We start from the raw sequence: 21,763 nt of genomic DNA, 5'->3' as shown, positions 1-21,763 counted from the left end.
TCGCAGAACTTTCTGAATTCTTTAGAGATGAAGACCGAACCTCCATCGGTCGTGATGGTTTGAGGAATCCCGAACCTATGAATGACATGTTCTTTCACAAATTTGATAACATCTTCTGATTTTACCTTCTTCATAGGGACGGCCTCCACCCATTTAGTGAAGTAATCCGTAATAGCCAAAATCCACTCGTGGCCATTGCTCGACGCAGGATGGATTTTGCCGATCATATCCATGCCCCAACCTCGAAATGGCCAAGGTTTGATGATGGGATTCATTGCTGATGCGGGTACCATCTGAATCTTCCCGAACATCTGACACGCTTGGCACCCTTTGTAGTAGTTGAAGCAGTCCTCAAGCATGGTGGGCCAATAAAACCCTGATCACCTGATCAGCCACTTCATCCTATGAGCCGATTGGTGAGTTCCACAGGCGCCTTCATGCACCTCGTGTAAGAGCCGATTAGACTCAGTTGGTCCCAGGAACTTGAGCAGTAACCCTTCCAACGTCCTGTAGAACATGTCATCTCCTATAAGGACATATTTCATGGCCTTGTACCTTATCCCTTTAGGTGCCCCCCGAGTCGAATCCTTCAAGTAATTGAAGATATCGGCTCTCCAGTCATCCTGTTCCAGGAACTGCACCTGAACTTCTGACCCGTCTGGTATGTCCTTGTAGCCTGACGCCATCTGTGCGAGATCGTTGGCCTCGGTATTTTGAGATCTTGGGACCCAATTGAAGTTGATGTACCGAAATTTTGCCATCAGCTCGCGGCATTCCATCCAATAAGGGAAGAGTGACTCACTCTCGCACTTGTATTCATCCGTGAGCTGGGAGATCACCAACTCCGAGTCTCCAAAAAGTTCCACCGCTTCTGCCCCGGCTTCCAAAAGCAACTCCATTCCCTTGCGTATCGCCTCATACTCAGCGACATTGTTGGTGCAAGGTGTAGATAGCCTGATGGAGAAGGAATATGTTGCCCCCCGAGGCGACACGAGCAGAATGCCGATGCCACAACCATCGTCACAAGCCGATCCATCGAAGAACATAGCCCATGCACGTACAGATAGTGCTGCTATATTAGTATTGATCCGTTCAGCTATGAGATCGGCCAACGCTTGTCCCTTGACTGCTTTCGGAGGCTGATACTGGAGATCGAATTCCGATAACGCAAACATCCACTTACCAAGTCGGCCTTTCAAAACAGGAGCTGACAGCATGTGCTTGACAACGTCTGACTTGCATATGATGATGATTTCTACCGTCAAAAGGATGTGATGAAGCTTGGTGCAGGTGAAGAATAGGCAGAGGCATAACTTCTCGACCTCAGGGTACCTTGTCTCTGCATCCAACATCCTTCTGCTGAGGTAGAAAACGACCTTTTCAACACCCTCATAGAGTTGCACCACCACTGAAGCAATGGACGTGTCAGCCATCGATAAGTAGATATAGAACGGCCTGTCTTGCTGGGGTGGAACTAGCACAGCGGCGTTGTTAGATACCGCTTAATCTCGTCAAACGCTCGCTCGTTCGCCCCCAGTGAAACTCGTCATCAGATTTGATCTTCACCAATGCCATGAACGGCTCGATTCGTCCTGACAGATTAGAGATGAACCGTCAGACGAAGTTGATCTTGCCGATAAGACGTTGGAGTTCCTTCTTCGTGGTAGGCGGCTGCATGGTACGTACTGCCTCCTGACTTTTCAGGCCCATCTCAATTCCTCGTTCATGAACCAAAAAACCTAGGAACTGACCGACCGTCACACCAAAGGCACACTTCTTTGGATTCATTCTCAGCCCGAATTTTCGAGTTCGGTCTAGGATGCGTCGCAAATCATCCAAGTGTCCTTCCATGGAGACAGACTTAACCACCACGTCGTCGATGTAAATTTCCACCAACTTGCCGATCAGATCATGAAAAATGTAATTCATGGCTCGTTGGTATGTTGCACCGGCATTCTTCAGCCCAAAAGTCATGACCACATACTCAAACAAGCCCACCGATCCTGGTACTCTGAATGCAGTCTTGTGTATATCTTCTGGAGCCATGAAGATTTGGTTGTAGCCGGCATTGCCATCCATGAAGCTCAACACCTTGTGGCCAGCAGCTGCATTGATCAATGTTTCTGCCACATGCATTGGATATTCATCCTTTGGAGTGGCTCTGTTGAGATCTCGGAAATCTATGGCCACACGCCATCGGCCGTCCTTTTTCTCTACAGGTACGATACTGGAGATCCATTCAGCGTACCTGCATGGCCTGATGAACCCGGCGGCTAACATTTTCTCGATCTCCTTCTTGACTTCTTCGAGAATTTCGGCCTTCATCTGACGTGCTCGTTGTTGGAATGGCCGAAATCCTTTCTTGAGAGGGAGCCGATGCTCAATGATGCTCCTGTCTAACCCAGGCATCTCTGTGTAATCCCACGCAAAGCAATCTGGGTATTCTTTTAACATAGCTATCATCTGGCTCCTGAGGTGTGGATCTAACTTTTTGCTGATGAAAGTTGGTCGTGGCTTATCCCCAGGACCAATGTCGACTTCTTCTAGCTCATCAGCCGATGTAAACCCATACCCTAGCTTCCCGTCACCTGTTAGATCGATGCTGAACACAGGCAAAACGTATGGCGAGGATAATAATATGGGCCGATTGCTGGAATCGGCCCCCATTTTGATTGCATTGCTCAAAATGTGTTTACATCTTGTCCGTGCGTCACTACGACTACGTGGCATGCTTGAGACAAGATCATCACTTTTTATTTTTTGGGGCCGATCGCTGGGATCGGCCTTGCCACGTACGTCCATAGCTTTTGCTCTTGTTACACGGTCAGGCCGGTGGATAAGACCAGCCTCACCCGTTTTTTGTCACGTCGATGCGCTCACAGTCGTCCAAAGTGATGCCGGAGAGTGGCTCTTGGCCTGCCGTCTCCCAAACGTTCATGCCAGCCGTTGAGATCTCGGCTGAGTCATCTGCGTGAACGATTTCTACTTCATCTCCATCCCACTGTATTAAGCATTGATGCATCGTGGATGGAATGCAACAGTTGGCGTGGATCCAATCTCTCCCTAGCAGGACAGCGTAGGTGCTCTTGCTATCGACAATGAAGAATGTCATAGGGATGGTTTTCCTTCCTACGGTCAGATCCACGTTCAGAACACCTTGTGCCTCTGATGCTTGGCCGTTGAAGTCGCTCAATGTGACGTTGGTCTTGATCAGATCCGAGCTAGAATGTCCCAGACGACGTAGCATGGAGTATGGCATGATGTTGACTGCCGCTCCGGTGTCGACCAGCATCTTGTTGACCGGCTGCCCATTGATATAACCTCGTAAGTACAGGGCCTTCAGGTGTCTGTAACTTCTTTCTCGTGGCTTCTCAAAGATAACCGGACTTGGGCCGCAGTCAAGTTGTGCCACAGGTGCCTCTTCGATTCCAGGAGCACAAAACTCCGCTGGAAGGATGAACACCATGTTTGTGCCAGCCGATGTCTCATCATCGGCTTTCTTCTGTTTGGGGCACCACTCTTTCTTCTGTGGTCGACCCTCCTCGTCCAGAGTTCGCTGAATTTTCGCGGCCAGATCAGGCCGCGCTTTCCTCAACGTATGCAGGTATAACCTTTCGGCTTCCTCCAAGCAACGTAGTCGCTGAACCCTACGTTTTTGGGAGTGGCTGAGTCCATCAGGGCACCACCTTGGATGGTGGTATTTATCTTCTTCTTCTTCTTCTTCTTCTAATTCCTCGAGATCTTCCACCCGAGAGGACTCAGCTTGCTCTTTCCGAGATGGGAGAGGTCCTAGACGCTTGAACACTGACACGTCTCATGTGCCCTTCTTCTTCTGTGTACATTCTGGGCAGTTGCCGATTGTGGGCAATCGGCTCATTCCTGAATCCCAGCAATGTTTGAAGAAGGGACAGTCCCAGTGCTTGTCCACGTCATCTTGCTCTCTTGGCTTTTCCTTGGCATGGCGCTCATATCTTTCATCGTCTCTATCATGCCGACGATTTTTCCTGGCGTCCCTGCTAGCCCGACGATCTCTTTCTTCGTCGTCGTTGTATCGCCGGCGTTGGTCGTACTGACGCTCATATTTGTTGAGGAGATGATCAGAGAGAGGTCGCTGATATCGCACATTCTTCACTTCTCCCTCTGTGATGTAGCGCTTGCCATCGTGTCGGGACCGATCGCGTGGAACGGCCTCCTCCTTGTCATGGCCACGAGAGCGGCTGCCCTCGTCTCTGTCCTTACCAGAGTGGTGCACAGGCCCGACCATGTTAATGCTGAACGAGAAAACTGGCTGGCACCTCTCTGGGTAAACGAACTCCACCATGTTAACGGCGGGGAAGGGGTGCGTGTCGACTTTCATGGCGTACTGGCTGAAAATTAGACGCCCTTGTTCTATCGCCATTTGGATCTGCTGACGCCACACCCTGCAGTCGTTGGTGGTATGGGTTAACGTGTTGTGCCACTTGCAATATGGCTTGCCGTTGAGCTCTTGCACCGTAGGGAATTTGTGGCCTTCGGGTAACTTTAGCTGCTTCTCCTTGAGCCAGAGGTCGAAAATCTGCTCAGCTTTGCTTACGTCGAAGTCAAACCCCCTTGGAGGACCTTGTGGCTTAACCCACTTGCAGGACACGGGGCTTGCCCCCCGAGTCCATTCAGCCACTGCTACCTCTTGATCTCCTGCAGAGCCTTCACCTTCCTCTGTCTCAACCAGGACTACCGCACGCTTGAACTTGTCCTGGTACAACTCTGGGTGGCGCTGTTCATATAATGATAGTTTCTGAACCATATGCGCCAGTGAAGCGTAATCTGCTTGGGAAGCCATATCCTTGATCAGCGATGCAAGACCCACCACCGCCAGCTCGACTGCTTCTTTTTCAGTCAAACGAGCCGAATAGCATCGGTTCCTGATGGTCCTGAAGCGCTGGATGTATTCTGACACTGTTTTTCCGCGCTTCTGTCGTACTTGTGCTAGATCGGCAATGCCAGCCTCGGAAGCCTCTGAGTGATACTGCATGTGGAACTGCTCTTCCATCTGCTTCCAAGTCCGGATTGAATCTGGTGGCAGCGAGGTGTACCACCCGAAAGCCGATCCCGTGAGGGACTGTGCGAAGAACCTCACGCGTAGTGCGTCTGATACTGAGATCGTGCCCAACTGCGCCAAATATCGGCTCACATGCTCGATTGAACTGGAGCCATCTGACCCACTAAACTTGGAGAATTCAGGGAGCCGATATTTGGGTGGTAGTGGGATCAAATCGTACTCGTTGGGGTACGGCTTGGAATAGCCGATTGCCCTCCGTTTCGGCACCATGCCGAACTGGTCTCTCAAGATTGTATTGATCTGATCCGCGGTGCTAGCTGCAGGAATCGAGCTCTGAAGATTCGCTGGAGTGGCGTACTTAGCTAGCCACGCTTGCTTCTCAAGATCTGAGCTAGCTGCAGGAGTTGAGCTTTGAAGGTTTGTTGGAGTGGCATACTTAGCCAACCACGCCTGCTTCTCAAGATCTGATCCAGAAGCCCCCCTGCTGTTCCAGAAATCCCTGCTGTTGCAGACTGGTTCGTAAGTGCCCAGTTACTGCAGTCTGGCACATATGTGCATGTGTATCCGTGCGGGATCTCCTTAGGCGCCTCATACAAGAACTGGTAATCACTAGGATCACCACCGATCTTGTAGACGATGAATGCCGGTGAACTCGGCACTTCTGGTGCTGCCAGCGCGAACGGCAGCGGTGGTCGGGTCTGGAGTGGTATCTCTCCTTGGTGAGTCCCTAGAGCAGGTCCTGACGGAGAGTACTGGTGTCTCATGATTTCCTGGATCACCCGAAGCGCGACACGCTCCAAAGCGTTCACCAGGCTCTCAGAATGGCGGTGTAGCGAATGAGCTACCATGTGATTAACCTCCTGACGCAGAGACCTGGTGCGTTCTTCTGAAGGGGTAGACAGGTCCACTCCATCGAGCGCGCCTTCAGGTGAGAACCCTTTCCACCTGATGCCGTGTGAGCGGGTCCTCTGGAAATAGCCGATGAGGTCGGCTTCGAAGATAGCTTTGACATCGTCATACTTCTTCTTGAGCTCCTCAGTCAGATCTTCGTACGTGACTGGATCTTCTGCCATCTCAGATGCGGATGATGATGTCGTTGACTTGAAGACTGTCCCACCGGGCGTGCCAGAATGTGTTGGCGTCCGAAACCCACCGGCGAGTAGCGACGGGCAACACGTAGAGTCGGGAGGCTCCCAGAACTGCGGCTGGCCCTGGTCCCTCGAGCGACGGCCCGCAAAGCTCCGGCACGCACGTCCCGATGCTGGTGCAAGGGCGTGCCACCTGACCTATACCTGGTCAGGAAGGTGATGGATTGCTTCGCTTAGTTTCCTGCATGGCATACACGTAAACATTAAATACGAGCCTCGATCGGCTCTCAGGTTGTCCTGTGAATCGGCTCAAGGAGCCGATCCACCCATGATTCGTATAAGGTCTACGATCACATGGTGGTCCTGCTTGATCAATATAAAGCTAAAACGACCTACGACGATTTAGGGTTTTCACCGCATAATCGGAACATCCTACATGTGATTGAGCCTGGCAGCCAAGCAAGATGATAATAAACCAGCCCTAGATAAGGCCTAAAAACCAACATGGAGTTGATTCCCGGAACATCTTATCTAGGGCTAGCAAACTACACCCTACGTGCTACTGGATCCTTCAACCCGTTTGCAAGGCCTAACTATGCAGATATTAAACTAATCCTTGAAGAACAAGGAGCAATCATAACAGATCGGATCTACTAAACACTGATCAAGCAAGGTGCCGCCCTTACACCTAAGATAGGTGTAAAGGCGGCTAGACGTCTAGGGATAGCATGGATAAAAGCATATATCGTGGTAAAGCAATGCTAACCCTAACACATCTATGATAACTACGTTGCTCGCCATCAACAAGGCTTCAACACGAGCAACGCATGAACAACGAATAAACGTATACCGCCTAGATCGCAAGATGCGATCTAGGCGGCATGATGCTTACCCGGAAGAAACCCTCGAAACAAGGGGTTGGCTGATAAGGGGTGGCCCGATCTTCTCAGTAAGCGACGGGTGGTGATGAACACACGATGATAGCAGCGGATGGAATCGATGATGATGAGGAGGATAACTTGTATGACGCCGACGAAGTCTCTCGATTGATTCCTGATGCCAATGCAACAGCTCTCAACCCTGCAAGATATTCGCAACTCCACACACTTGCGCACGTAGCCGCCGACCACGAAGCGGTAGATTGCAACCTTCTAATCCCCAATGGAACAGCAGATCACACAAACTTTCAGTAGCATAAAACTCCAGATCGCAACGAATTGGAGAGTTGGGGAACAATAGTTTTGCTTAGCAAACAACTATGAACTAGGGTTTATCTTAAACGTGGTCTGAAGCAATTTTGGGGGCGTCCCAGGGACTTATATAGGCGTTCGGGACGACCTCAGGTCGAAAAAGTACGGAAATAACCGACCCAGAATAGGTCTGGTCGAGACAGACTCGGACTCGGCCGGTCTGGGGGCCGGTCGACCGGGCCTGGGACCGGGTGGTCCGGTCCTAGACCGGGTCTGTGACCGGGCGGAAACCGGACGAAGGGTCCGTGTTCCCTGGATGTGGCCCGGATGTCACCGGTTCAAAATCCGGTTGGCGACCGGGTGGCCCGGTTCCACGGCCGGTTTGACCGGGCCTGGGACCGGCCTGAAGAACTCCTCCTCTCGCGCATGCCTCCCGCTCCTCCCTCGCGCGTCCATGGGATGTCTTCATGTCCGGCTCCATGTCCAGCTTCACGTCCAGCTTCTTGTCCAGCTGCTCCTCTCCTCCTCGTGCGATGCTTGGTTCCTCCTCATACCTGATCATACATAAGTAATACGACTTAGGTAGTATAAAGTTCTCGTCGATCAAAGTATCGTTTAGAAACAAGTTCACCTGTTGTTTAAGTAGCTTCGCACGAGCTCGTGTCATTGGTCCAATCCTAACTTCATTGGACTTGAGCTTCACAGCTTCATCTTCATCTTGCAATGACGGAGGTAGTAGTGAGGTAGGGATGTCCTCATCATCTCCCCCCCCTTCAAAAGGCGTCGACCTCGACGCTCCAAGGTCTTCTCCGTCATATGGTGTCAAATCAGCAACATTGAAAGAATTACTGACACCAAACTCATCAACTGGAAGATCTATCGAATATGCATTATCATTGATCTTGGCAAGCACTTTGTAAGGACCAGCACCACGAGGCTTCAACTTAGACTTCCGCAGCTTCGGGAACCTATCCTTGCGAAAATGTACCCAGACCATATCACCAGGCTTGAACAACATCTCTTTGCGCTTCTTGTTCATCCTTGCAGCATTGCTCTTGCCTTTCTTTTCTATCAACTCTTTAGTCTTCACATGTATTTTCTTCACAAAATCTGCCCTCTTGGATGCCTCCATATTAACTCTCTCATGTATGGGCAAAGGCAACAAATCAAGTGGAGTAATGGGTTTGAAACCATACACCACCTCAAAAGGACACAGCTGTGTGGTAGAGTGTACCGCCCTGTTGTAAGCAAACTCCACATGCGGCAAACACTCTTCCCACTCCTTTAGGTTCTTCTTGATCATGGATCTCAACAGTTGTGACAAGGTTCGATTCACCACTTCAGTTTGACCATCAGTTTGGGGATGACAAGTAGTACTGAACAGTAGCTTTGTCCCCAGCTTTCCCCAAAGTGTCTTCCAAAAGTAGCTCATGAACTTCACATCACGATCAGAAACAATAGTCTTCGGGACTCCATGTAATCGAACAATCTCCCTGAAAAACAGGTTAGCAATATGCGACGCATCGTCGCTTTTGTGGCCACTACCACAAATATAGAAAATCTGTCCACTACCACAAATATAGAATCATGGCCTCTTTTAGTACGCGGCAATCCTAACACAAAATCCATACTAATATCCTCCCAAGGTGTAGTAGGCGCCGGTAAAGGAGTATACAAACCGTGAGGCTTCAGCTTGGACTTGGACTTGTTGCAAGTAATGCACCTCTTCACATATCTGTCCACGTCCCGCCTCATCTTTGGCCAATAAAAGTGATCAGCGAGCATGAGTAGCGTCTTCTCACGCCCAAAGTGACCCATCAAACCTCCAGCATGTGATTCCTGCAATAAGAGCAAACGCACAGACGATTCTGGAACACATAGTTTGTTAGCTCTAAACAAGAACCCATCATGTATGTGATATTTTTCCCATGCTTTACCAATAGCACACAAGCGGTATGGTTCAGCAAAATCATGATCAGTCGCATATAAATCACATAACACCTCTAATCCAGGAATTTTAACATCAAGATGGGTTAATAGCATAGTCTTCCTAGATAGAGCATCAGCAACAATATTATCTTTTCCCTTTTTATGCTTAATAATGTACGGAAAAGACTCAATGAACTCAACCCACTTAGCAAGACGCCTATGCAAAGTAGATTGGGCTTTCAGATATTTCAAAGCTTCATGATCAGAATGTATGATAAATTCTTTTGGCCACAAATAATGTTGCCAAACCTCAAGAACTCTAATTAAAGCATACAATTCTTTATCATAGATAGGATAGTTCAACTTAGCACCGAAAGTTTCTCGAGAAAACTCTGCAATTGGGCGACCCTCTTGCATCAACACACCACCAATTCCAATACCACTAGCATCACATTCAATCTCAAATTGCTTATTGAAATCAGGAAGTGCAAGCAACGGTGCAGAAGTTAACAATCGTTTCAGTTCATCAAAAGCATGATCTTGGGCAACGCCCCACTCAAATGCAACACCCTTTTTAGTCAATTCATTCAAAGGTGCAGCAATAGTAGAAAAATTGGGCACAAAACGGCGATAAAACCCAGCTAGACCATGAAAACTTCTAACTTGACTCACATTCATGGGAGTAGGCCAATTTTGAATAGCTTCAATTTTAGACACATCTACTTCTACTCCATGCTTAGAGACAACATAACCCAGAAATATGACCTTATCTTTGCAAAATGTGCACTTCTCAAGATTACCATAGAGTTTACTATCACGCAACACTTGCAAAACATGTCGAATATGTATAATATGATCAGATTCATTGCGGCTGTAGATTAATATATCATCAAAATACACAACCACAAACTTGCCAATAAAATCACGCAAAACATGGTTCATCAGTCTCATGAAAGTGCTAGGTGCATTAGTTAAACCAAAAGGCATTACTAACCACTCATATAAACCAAATTTTGTTTTAAAGGCGGTTTTCCACTCATCCCCTTCTTTCATCCTAATTTGATGATAACCACTACGCAAATCAATTTTAGTGAAAACAGCAGCACCACTCAATTCATCTAGCATATCTTCTAAACGAGGAATAGGATGACGATATCGAATAGTAATGTTGTTTATCGCTCTACAATCTACGCACATACGCCATGTACCATCTTTCTTAGGAACAAGAATAACAGGAACAGCACAAGGACTAAGGCTTATGCGGATATAACCTTTGTCGAGTAGCGCTTGTACTTGCTTCTGTATCTCCTTCGTTTCTTCGGGATTCGTTCTATATGGTGCCCTATTGGGCAGCGATGCTCCGGGGATCAAGTCAATTTGATGCTCAATACCTCGCAAAGGTGGAAGTCCTGCGGGTACCTCTTCCGGAAACACATCACTGAATTCCTGCAAAACATTAGAAACACCAAGAGGAAGAGGGGTCATGTCGTTAGAAACCAAAACCGTACCCTTGTACATGAGCACAATAGGCATGGCTGTAGGATCCTCACAAAATTCTCTCATGTCTTGTTTGGTGGCTAATGAGACTAAGGAATTCACTCTCTCACTTTTCGTTATATCACTCACGGCATTACAATTCTCTCGCCTATCTATGGATGCATCCTCCAAGTTTACTTCAATCTTCTGACGAGACTCATTGACAATTTGCTGCGGTGACATAGGCTGTAAGTTAATTTTCTTGCCCTTGAACTCCAAGTGATATGTATTGGCGCGGCCATTGTGTTGCACAGATCGGTCATAGAGCCATGGCCGGCCCAACAGTAGATGGCAAACCGTCATAGGAACCACATCAAAGTCAATGGAATCCTTATACGGTCCAATCTCAAAATCAACACGCACCATGTGGCTCACCTTCATCTCACCATTATTGCTCAACCACTGAATATAATAGGGATGCGGGTGCGGTAGATACTTCAGTTTTAGCTTGGCACATAACTCTTTGCTTGCTAGATTGCGACAACTCCCGCCATCAATAATGACCTTGCAAGCTTTATCAGGACCAACTAGTGCCTTTGTTTGGAACAAATTACAGCGCTGTGTAGATGCACTTGACTGCACATTAAGAACACGCTGCGAGACAACAATAGTTTGAGCTTCAGAAGGGAAAGCATCAAACCCATCAACATCATAATCATCCTCATCTGGAGCATTTGGATCAGCATCATCTCCAGTTTCATACTCATTGTCCTCATTAATTATCATAACTTTACGATTAGGACAATCCTTCTTGAAGTGACCCTTGCCACCACATGTATGACAAACCATATCACGGTTGCGCGCTGTCGACATGTTAGAACTAGTTCCACTTGCTGCAGGAGCGGGCTTCTTTGTGTTGGGGACACTAGAGACCGGCTTGCTAGACGAAGTAGGAACATCTGCAGGCGCGAAGATGGCGCCATGGAGGGCGGCGCGCGGGGTGTGTAGCGCCCAGCGCCTGTAGCACGGCCCTTCATTTGCAGTTCTTCAGCCAACTGTGACTCAGCTTCTCTTGCATGATGTAGTAGCTCATTCATAGTAGCATAGCTGTGATGACGCACAATGCCCTTGATGTTAAATCTGAAACCATTCAGAAATCGCTGTAATGTCATCTCAAGAGACTCACGGACACGGGCACGCTGCATAAGCATCTCCATCTCCATGTAGTAAGCATCAACCGTCAACACACCTTGTTTCAATTGGGTCAACTTGTCAAAGACGGAACGCAAGTAATTGGTAGGCACAAAACGAGCTCTCATTGCAGCCTTCATAGCACGCCATGTGATAAGAGGCAGCTCACCATCTTCTTCTCGAGCACTCACAAGTCCATCCCACCAACGCAATGCATAGCCATCAAATTCAGAGGAAGCAAGCTTGATCTTCCTATCTTCAGTATAGTCAGGATGTAAACGCCATAATCTCTCAATCTTCAGCTCCCATGTAAGATATTCTTCAACATCAGTACCTCCTTCAAATCTGGGAATTGAGAACTTGGGCTTACCCAAACCATCGTCTTGTTGTTGAGGAACACGTTGGGCTCCGACGGGGACAAAACCACGACCACGGAAATCACCAACACCACGGCCAATACCACGACCCATACCACGCCCTTGAGCATTAGCAGCTTCAGCATTGTCGCCTTGCACACTGCCATCGTCATCATGCGGTGGTTGTTGTGGTTGCACCATAGTACGTATCTCAGCAACGGCGTTAGTCAACGTCTGTATGGATGCTTGAAGAGTCGTCACGGATGTTTGAACGGTATTAACCGCTGTAGTAGCCTCATCGACCTTCAAGTGTACACTCTGAATATCCTTGTCCAACACATCACTAGCAACTCGTATTTCACGTTGCATGTGATCACGAAGTGCCTCAAATTCACGCCAAGTAACTGGTGTAGCGGCGTCCTTTTTCTGCATCACATCAACATTCTCGGTAGAAGACATGATTAGTAGGTTAGTGCACTAAACAAAGATCTTTGGTGGTACTCTCACAACTCACTCAAAACTGATAAGAAAGGTAAATCTTACCGCTCCAAAGTGAATTAGTATTGCTTACCAACTTGGATTGACGGACTAGTGCACGGATGTAGCGAGGCGAATATCAAGGGTATAAGAACAAATCACACGACAAAGCAGGAGATATTTGGGGCTGTAGGTAGGCTACCTATTTGCACCAATAACAAGCTCTAGCGCTGACCGTAGACAACCAATGATACTCACACAAGGCGATATAATGGGGCAATGCAACTATATGTAGGAAAAGTTGCAATGCACTAGAGAGACGCTAGCAAAGCTCAACGAGACAGGCACAAGATTGCTCAACTACGGGTGCAGTAAAGTAAACTTAGGCCTTCACTTGATTCAACTAGCACAACACTTTTCTTTTTGGATTTTCTATTTGTAGAACACACGCAGCTATGTAGCTCTTTTTGCTTCTTTTCAATTTTCTCCTTTTTTTTTTTGATTTTCTGACACAACTCCTTGATAACACGGCCAACAGAAAATGCAAAGCACCAAAACCCGAACGAGCAGCCTGTCGAGCGGTAAAACTAGTCTCTTCTGGGGAAGTTCCTAGTCACTTTATATCGATAGGCTGTGTCTATGGTTGGGAACAAACACACTGTACGCTATGTGTACTCGGAGTAACAAAACTGACACGATATGATAAACTAGATGATAGAGAAAAACACAAACCCTAACAATTCTACTAGATGAAAGATAACGATACGCAAAAACAACTACGAAAAGCAACTAAAACTCGAAATTAGTGCAATCTAAGGCTATGGCAAACCCTAACCCTAACTTTTTATGGCTTTCCTGGATAGGAAAACACTCACAACTCAACTATGGGGTGGATTGTGGATGGCTTACCGAGGAAAACTGGAAATCTGATACCAAGATGATAAGGGGTGGCCCGATCTTCTCAGTAAGCGACGGGTGGTGATGAACACACGATGATAGCAGCGGATGGAATCGATGATGATGAGGAGGATAACTTGTATGACGCCGACGAAGTCTCTCGATTGATTCCTGATGCCAATGCAACAGCTCTCAACCCTGCAAGATATTCGCAACTCCACACACTTGCGCACGTAGCCGCCGACCACGAAGCGGTAGATTGCAACCTTCTAATCCCCAATGGAACAGCAGATCACACAAACTTTCAGTAGCATAAAACTCCAGATCGCAACGAATTGGAGAGTTGGGGAACAATAGTTTTGCTTAGCAAACAACTATGAACTAGGGTTTATCTTAAACGTGGTCTGAAGCAATTTTGGGGGCGTCCCAGGGACTTATATAGGCGTTCGGGACGACCTCAGGTCGAAAAAGTACGGAAATAACCGACCCAGAATAGGTCTGGTCGAGACAGACTCGGACTCGGCCGGTCTGGGGGCCGGTCGACCGGGCCTGGGACCGGGTGGTCCGGTCCTAGACCGGGTTCCCAGGATCGGGCGGAAACCGGACGAAGGGTCCGTGTTCCCTGGATGTGGCCCGGATGTCACCGGTTCAAAATCCGGTTGGCGACCGGGTGGCCCGGTTCCACGGCCGGTTTGACCGGGCCTGGGACCGGCCTGAAGAACTCCTCCTCTCGCGCATGCCTCCCGCTCCTCCCTCGCGCGTCCATGGGATGTCTTCATGTCCGGCTCCATGTCCAGCTTCACGTCCAGCTTCTTGTCCAGCTGCTCCTCTCCTCCTCGTGCGATGCTTGGTTCCTCCTCATACCTGATCATACATAAGTAATACGACTTAGGTAGTATAAAGTTCTCGTCGATCAAAGTATCGTTTAGAAACAAGTTCACCTGTTGTTTAAGTAGCTTCGCACGAGCTCGTGTCATTGGTCCAATCCTAACTTCATTGGACTTGAGCTTCACAGCTTCATCTTCATCTTGCAATGACGGAGGTAGTAGTGAGGTAGGGATGTCCTCATCATTGGCGATGCGCCTAGATTGGTTTGTTGTGAACGTGATTGTTATCTTTCTCAATAACCCTAGATATATATTTATAGTCCGTAGACTTTCTATCGTGGGAATAATCCCAATCGTATACGAGCCAAATTCTACCTAACCGACACTTATCCTACTATATTTACAGATACACGGGCAAACTAGCCCAAACTTCGTGTACAAGGCCGATTCATGTATATCTCCCGTGTATATTCTTCAAGCCCATCTTTAATAACGGCCCACCTCTGATCCGGTCAAATTCTGGTGATAACAGATGGTAGCAGCGGATGGAATCGATGATGATGAGGAGGATAACTTGTATGACGCCGACGAAGTCTCTCGATTGATTCCTGATGCCAATGCAACAGCTCTCAACCCTGCAAGATATTCGCAACTCCACACACTTGCGCATGTAGCCGCCGACCACGAAGCGGTAGATTGCAATCTTCCAATCCCCAATGGAACAGCAGATCACACAAACTTTCAGTAGCATAAAACTCCAGATCGCAACGAATTGGAGAGTAGTATTCAATAGTTTTGCATAGCAAACAACTAAGAACTAGGGTTTATCTTAAACGTGGTCTAAAGCAGCTAGGGGGTCGTCCAAGGCACTTATATAGTCGTCCGGGACGAGTTCTGGTTGAAAGATACAAGTAAAACCGACCCAGAATAGATCTGGTCGAGACAGACTCGGACTTGGCCGGTCTGGAATCCGGTTGATCGGGCCTGGGACCGGGTTGGCCGGTCTAAACTGGGCCAGGGACCGGGCGGCAACCGGAAAGGTCGCAAAACTCCATCCGGTTGTTCCCAGTACGACGCCCGGTTGGCGCCGGGGTGAATCCGGTCTGCCACCCGGTTAACCGGGCCAGGGACCGGGCGCGCCGGTCTGACCGGGCGCTGGGCCGGCCTGGACGTCGACTTCTCCTCTCGCGCATGCCTCCCGCTCCTCCCTCGCGCGTCCATGAGATATCTTCATGTCCAGCTCCATGTCCAGCTTCACGTCCATCTGGACGTCCGTCTTCATGTCCAGCTGCTCCTCTACTCCTCGTGCGATGCTCGTCTCCTCTTGATACCTGATGATACATAAGTAATAGGACTTAGGCAGTATAAAGTTCTCATCAATCAAAGTATCGTTTAGAAACAAGTTCACCTGTTGTTTAAGTAGCTTCACACGAGCCCTTGTAATTGGTCCAATCCGAACTTCATTGGACTTGAGCTTCACAGCAGGTTCATCTTCATTTATCAATGACGGAGGTAGTGGTGTAGTAGGGATGTCCTCATCATCTCCCCCCTTCAAAAGGCGTCGACCTCGACGCTCCGAGGTCTTCTCCGTCATATGGTGTCAAATCAGCAACATTGAAAGAATTACTGACACCAAACTCATCAACTGGAAGATCTATCGAGTATGCATTATCATTGATCTTAGCAAGCACTTTGTAAGGACCAGCACCACGAGGCTTCAACTTAGACTTCCGCAGCTTTGCGAACCTATCCTTGCGAAAATGTACCCAGACCATATCACCAGGCTTGAACAACATCTCTTTGCGCTTCTTGTTCATCCTTGCAGCATTGCTCTTGCCTTTCTTCTCTATCAACTCTTTAGTCTTCACATGGATTTTTCGCACAAAATCTGCCCTCTTGGATGCCTCCATATTAACTCTCTCATGTATGGGTAAAGGCAACAAATCAAGTGGAGTAATGGGTTTGAAACCATACACCACCTCAAAAGGACATAGCTCCATGGTAGAATGTACCGCCCTGTTGTAAGCAAACTCTACATGCGGCAAACACTCTTCCCACTCCTTCAGGTTCTTCTTGATCATGGATCTCAACAGTTGTGACAAGGTTCGATTCACCACCTCAGTTTGACCATCAGTTTGGGGATGACAAGTAGTATTGAACAGTAGCTTTGTCCCCAGCTTTCCCCAAAGTGTCTTCCAGAAGTAGCTCATGAACTTCACATCACGATCAGAAACAATAGTCTTCGGGACTCCATGTAGTCGAACAATCTCCCTGAAAAACAGGTTAGCAATATGCGACGCATCGTCGCTTTTGTGGCAGGCAATAAAGTGTGACATTTTAGAAAATCTGTCCACTACCACAAATATAGAATCATGGCCTCTTTTAGTACGCGGCAAACCCAACACAAAATCCATACTAATATCTTCCCAAGGTGTAGTAGGTCCCGGTAACGGAGTATACAAACCGTGAGGCTTCATCTTGGACTTGGACTTGTTGCAAGTAATGCACCTCTTCACATACATGTCCACGTCCCGCCTCATCTTTGGCCAATAAAAGTAATCAGCGAGCATGAGTAGCGTCTTCTCACGCCCAAAGTGACCCATCAAACCTCCAGCATGTGATTCCTGCAATAAGAGCAAACACACAGATGATTCTGGAACACATAGTTTGTTAGCTCTAAACAAGAACCCATCGTGTATGTGATATTTTTCCCATGCTTTACCAATTACACATAAGCGGTATGGTTCAACAAAATCATGATCAGTCGCATATAAATCACATAGCACCTCTAATCCAGGAATTTTAACATCAAGATGAGTTAACAGCATAGTCTTCCTAGATAGAGCATCAGCAACAATATTATCTTTTCCCTTCTTATGCTTAGTAATGTACGGAAAAGACTCAATGAACTCAACCCACTTAGCAAGACGCCTATGCAAAGTAGATTGCGCTTTCAGATATTTCAAAGCTTCATGATCAGAATGTATGATAAATTCTTTTGGCCACAAATAATGTTGCCAAACCTCAAGAACTCTAATTAAAGCATACAATTCTTTATCATAAATAGGATAGTTCAACTTAGCACCAGAAAGTTTCTCAGAAAAATATGCAATTGGGCGACCCTCTTGCATCAACACACCAGCAATTCCAATACCACTAGTATCACATTCAATCTCAAATTGCTTATTGAAATCAGGAAGTGCAAGCAACGGTGCAGAAGTTAACAATCGTTTCAGTTCATCAAAAGCATGATCTTGGGCAACGCCCCACTCAAATGCAACACCCTTTATAGTCAATTCATTCAAAGGTTCAGCAATAGTACTAAAATTAGGCACAAAACGGCGATAAAACCCAGCTAGACCATGAAAACTTCTTACTTGACTCACATTCATGGGAGTAGCCCAATTTTTAATAGCTTCAATTTTAGACACATCTACTTCTACTCCATGCTTAGAGACAACATAACCCAGAAATATGACCTTATCTTTGCAAAATGTGCACTTCTCAAGATTACCATAGAGTTTACTATCACGCAACACTTGCAAAACATGTTGAATATGTATAATATGATCAGATTCATTGCGGCTGTAAATTAATATGTCATCAAAATACACAACCACAAACTTGCCAATAAAATCACGCAAAACATGGTTCATCAGTCTCATGAAAGTGCTAGGTGCATTAGTCAAACCAAAATGCATTACTAACCACTCATATAAACCAAATTTTGTTTTAAAGGCGGTTTTCCACTCATCCTCTTCTTTCATCCTAATTTGATGATAACCACTACGCAAATCAATTTTAGTGAAAACAGCAGCACCACTCAATTCATCTAGCATATCCTCTAAACGGGGAATAGGATGACGATATCGAATAGTAATGTTGTTTATCGCTCTACAATCTACGCACATACGCCATGTACCATCTTTCTTAGGAACAAGAATAACAGGAACAGTACAAGGATTAAGGCTTATGCGGATATAACCTTTGTCGAGTAGCGCTTGTACTTGCTTCTGTATCTCCTTCGTCTCTTCGGGATTCGTCCTATATGGCGCCCTATTGGGCAGCGATGCTCCGGTAATCAAGTCAATTTGATGCTCAATACCTCGCAATGGTGGAAGTCCTGCGGGTACCTCTTCCGGAAACACTTCGCTAAATTCCTGCAAAACATTAGAAACACCAAGCGGAAGAGGGGTCATGTCGTTAGAAACCAAAATCGTACCCTTGTACATGAGCACAATTGGCATGGCTATAGGATCTTCACAAAATTCTCTCATGTCTTGTTTGGTGGCTAATGAGACTAAGGAATTCACTCTCTCACTTTTCGTTATATCACTCACGGCATTACAATTCTCTCGCCTATCTATGGATTCATCCTCCAAGTTTACTTCAATCTTCTGACGAGACTCATTGACAATTTGCTGTGGTGACATAAGCTGTAAGTTAATTTTATTGCCCTTGAACTCCAAGTGATATGTATTGGCGCGGCCATTGTGTTGCACAGAACGGTCATAGAGCCATGGCCGGCCCAACAGCAGGTGACAAACCGTCATAGGAACCACATCAAAATCAATGGAATCCTTATACGGTCCAATCTCAAAATCAACTCGCACCATGTGGCTCACCTTCATCTCACCATTATTGCTCAACCACTGAATATAATATGGATGTGGGTGCGGTAGATACTTCAGTTTCAGCTTGGCACATAACTCTTTGCTTGCTAGATTGCGACAACTCCCGCCATCAATAATGACCTTGCAAGCTTTATCAGGACCAACTAGTGCCTTTGTTTGGAACAAATTACAGCGTTGTGTAGATGCACTTGACTGCACATTAAGAACACACTGCGAGAGAACAATAGTTTGAGCTTCAGAAGGGAAAGCATCAAACCCATCACTGTCATAATCATCCTCATCTGGAGCATTTGGATCAACATCATCTCCAGTTTCATACTCATTGTCCTCATTAATGATCATAACTTTGCGGTTAGGACAATCTCGCTTCCCTTGCCACCACATGTATGACAAGCCATATCGCGATTGCGTGCTGTCGACATGTTAGAACTAGTTCCACTTGTTGCAGGAGCGGGCTTCTTTGTGTTGGTGACACTAGAGACCGGCTTGCTAGACGAAGTAGGAACATCTGCAGGGCGCGTAGATGGCGCCATGGAGGGCGGCGTCCGGGGTGTATAACGCCTAGCGCCTGTAGCACGGCCCTTCATTTGCAGTTCTTCAGCCAACTGTGACTCAGCTTCTCTTGCATGATGTAGCAGCTCATTCATAGTAGCGTAGCTGTGATGACGCACAATGCCCTTGATATTAAGCCGCAGACCATTCAGAAAACGCTGTAGTGTCATCTCAAGAGACTCACGGACACGGGCACGCTGCATAAGCATCTCCATCTCCATGTAGTAAGCATCAACCGTCAACACACCTTGCTTCAATTGGGTCAATTTGTCAAAGACGGAACGCAAGTAATTGGTAGGCACAAAACGAGCTCTCATTGCCGCCTTCATAGCACACCATGTGATAATAGGCAGCTCACCATCTTCTTCTCAAGCACGAACAAGTCCATCCCACCAACGCAAAGCATAGCCATCAAATTCAGAGGAAGCAAGCTTGATCTTCCTATCTTCAGTATAGTCAGGATGTAAACGCCATAATCTCTCAATCTTCAGCTTCCATGTAAGATATTCTTCAACATCAGTACCTCCTTCAAATCTAGGAATTGAGAACTTGGGTTTATCCAAACCATCTTCTTGTTGTTGTGGAACACGTTGGGCTCCGATGGGGACAAAACCAAGACCAGGGAACGCTTCACCAACGCCACGTCCAAGACCACGACCAACACCACGCCCTTGAGCATTCGCAGCATCGGCATTGTCACCTTGCACACTGCCATCTTCATCAAGTGGTGGTTGTTGTTGCACCATTGTACGTATCTCACCAACGGCGGTTGTCAGATTTTGTATCGATGCTTGAAGAGTCATCATGGATGTTTGAACAGTGTTAACTGCCGTAGTAGCCTCATCGACCTTCAAGTGAACACTCTGAATATCCTTGTCCAACGCTTCATTGGCAACACGGATTTCACGTTGTAGGTGATCACGTAGTGCCTCATACTACAGCCAAGTAACTGTCGCTGCTGGATCCTTTTTCTGCATCACATCAACATCCTCAGTAGACATGATTAGTAGGTTAGTGCACTAAACAAAAATCTGTGGTGGACTCTCAAACCTCACTCAAAACTGATAAGAAAGGTAAATCTTACCGCTCGAAAGTGAATTAGTATTTCTTACCAACTTGGATTGACGGACTAGTGCACGGATGTAGCGAAGCGAATATCAAGGGTATAAGAACAATCACACGACAAAGCATGATATATGTGGGGCTGTAGGTGGGCTACCTATTTGCACCAATAACAAGCTCTAGCGCTGACCGTAGACAACCAATGATACTCAGACAAGGCGATATAATGGGGCAATGCAACTATATGTAGGAAAGGTTGCAATGCACTAGAGAGACGCTAGCAAAGCTCAACGAGACAGGCACAAGATTGCTCAACTACGGGTGCAGTAAAGTAAACTTAGGCCTTCACTTGATTCAACTAGCACTTCACTTTTCTTTTGGATTTTTCCTTTTTGTATAACACACGCAGCTATGTAGCTCTTTTTGCTTCTTTTCAATTTTTTTTTTGATATAGGACACAACTCCTTGATAACACGACTGAAAGTGCATGGAGCCCCCATGCGTGGTTTTGGTAATTAATGACAATCCCTATGGACTAATGTTTGCATTGAGTTATATTTGTAGGAGTTGTCCATAGGCAATTCTTGAACCATTTGTTGGCTTCAAGGTTGCAATAAGAAGAATTTGATGAAGGATATCAAGTGTCAAGTATGTCTTGAAGATGAAGATGAAGTGAGCCCTCAAGTTACTTCAAGACATCAACATGATGAAGAATGAAGAATGAAGTGCAAGTTCAAGATGAACCAACTCGAAGAGTTCATAAGCTTGAAGCTTGCCATGGAGAAATGAAGTGCAAGTTCAAGATGAGCCATCTCGAAGAGATCCTTTGCTTGAGTCTTGCCATCCATATGGTGATCATGGATATGTGAAGATGCACCGAAGAAGAAGCTCTCCCATGGTGGATTATGGGGGAGAAATCCACATGGTGGTCATGGTTAAGTGAAGATGCGCCGAAGAAGAAGCTCTCCCATGGTGGCCTATGGGGGAGCAATCTACAAGACTTCGTCAAGCAAGCACAAGCAAGAAAGTCGTTCCATCTTGTTGCG

The sequence above is a fragment of the Lolium perenne genome, chromosome 3 (assembly GCF_019359855.2).
Source record: "Lolium perenne isolate Kyuss_39 chromosome 3, Kyuss_2.0, whole genome shotgun sequence".
In the NCBI taxonomy this organism is placed as follows: domain Eukaryota; kingdom Viridiplantae; phylum Streptophyta; class Magnoliopsida; order Poales; family Poaceae; genus Lolium; species Lolium perenne.
Note: the sequence above shows the minus strand (reverse complement) of the source record.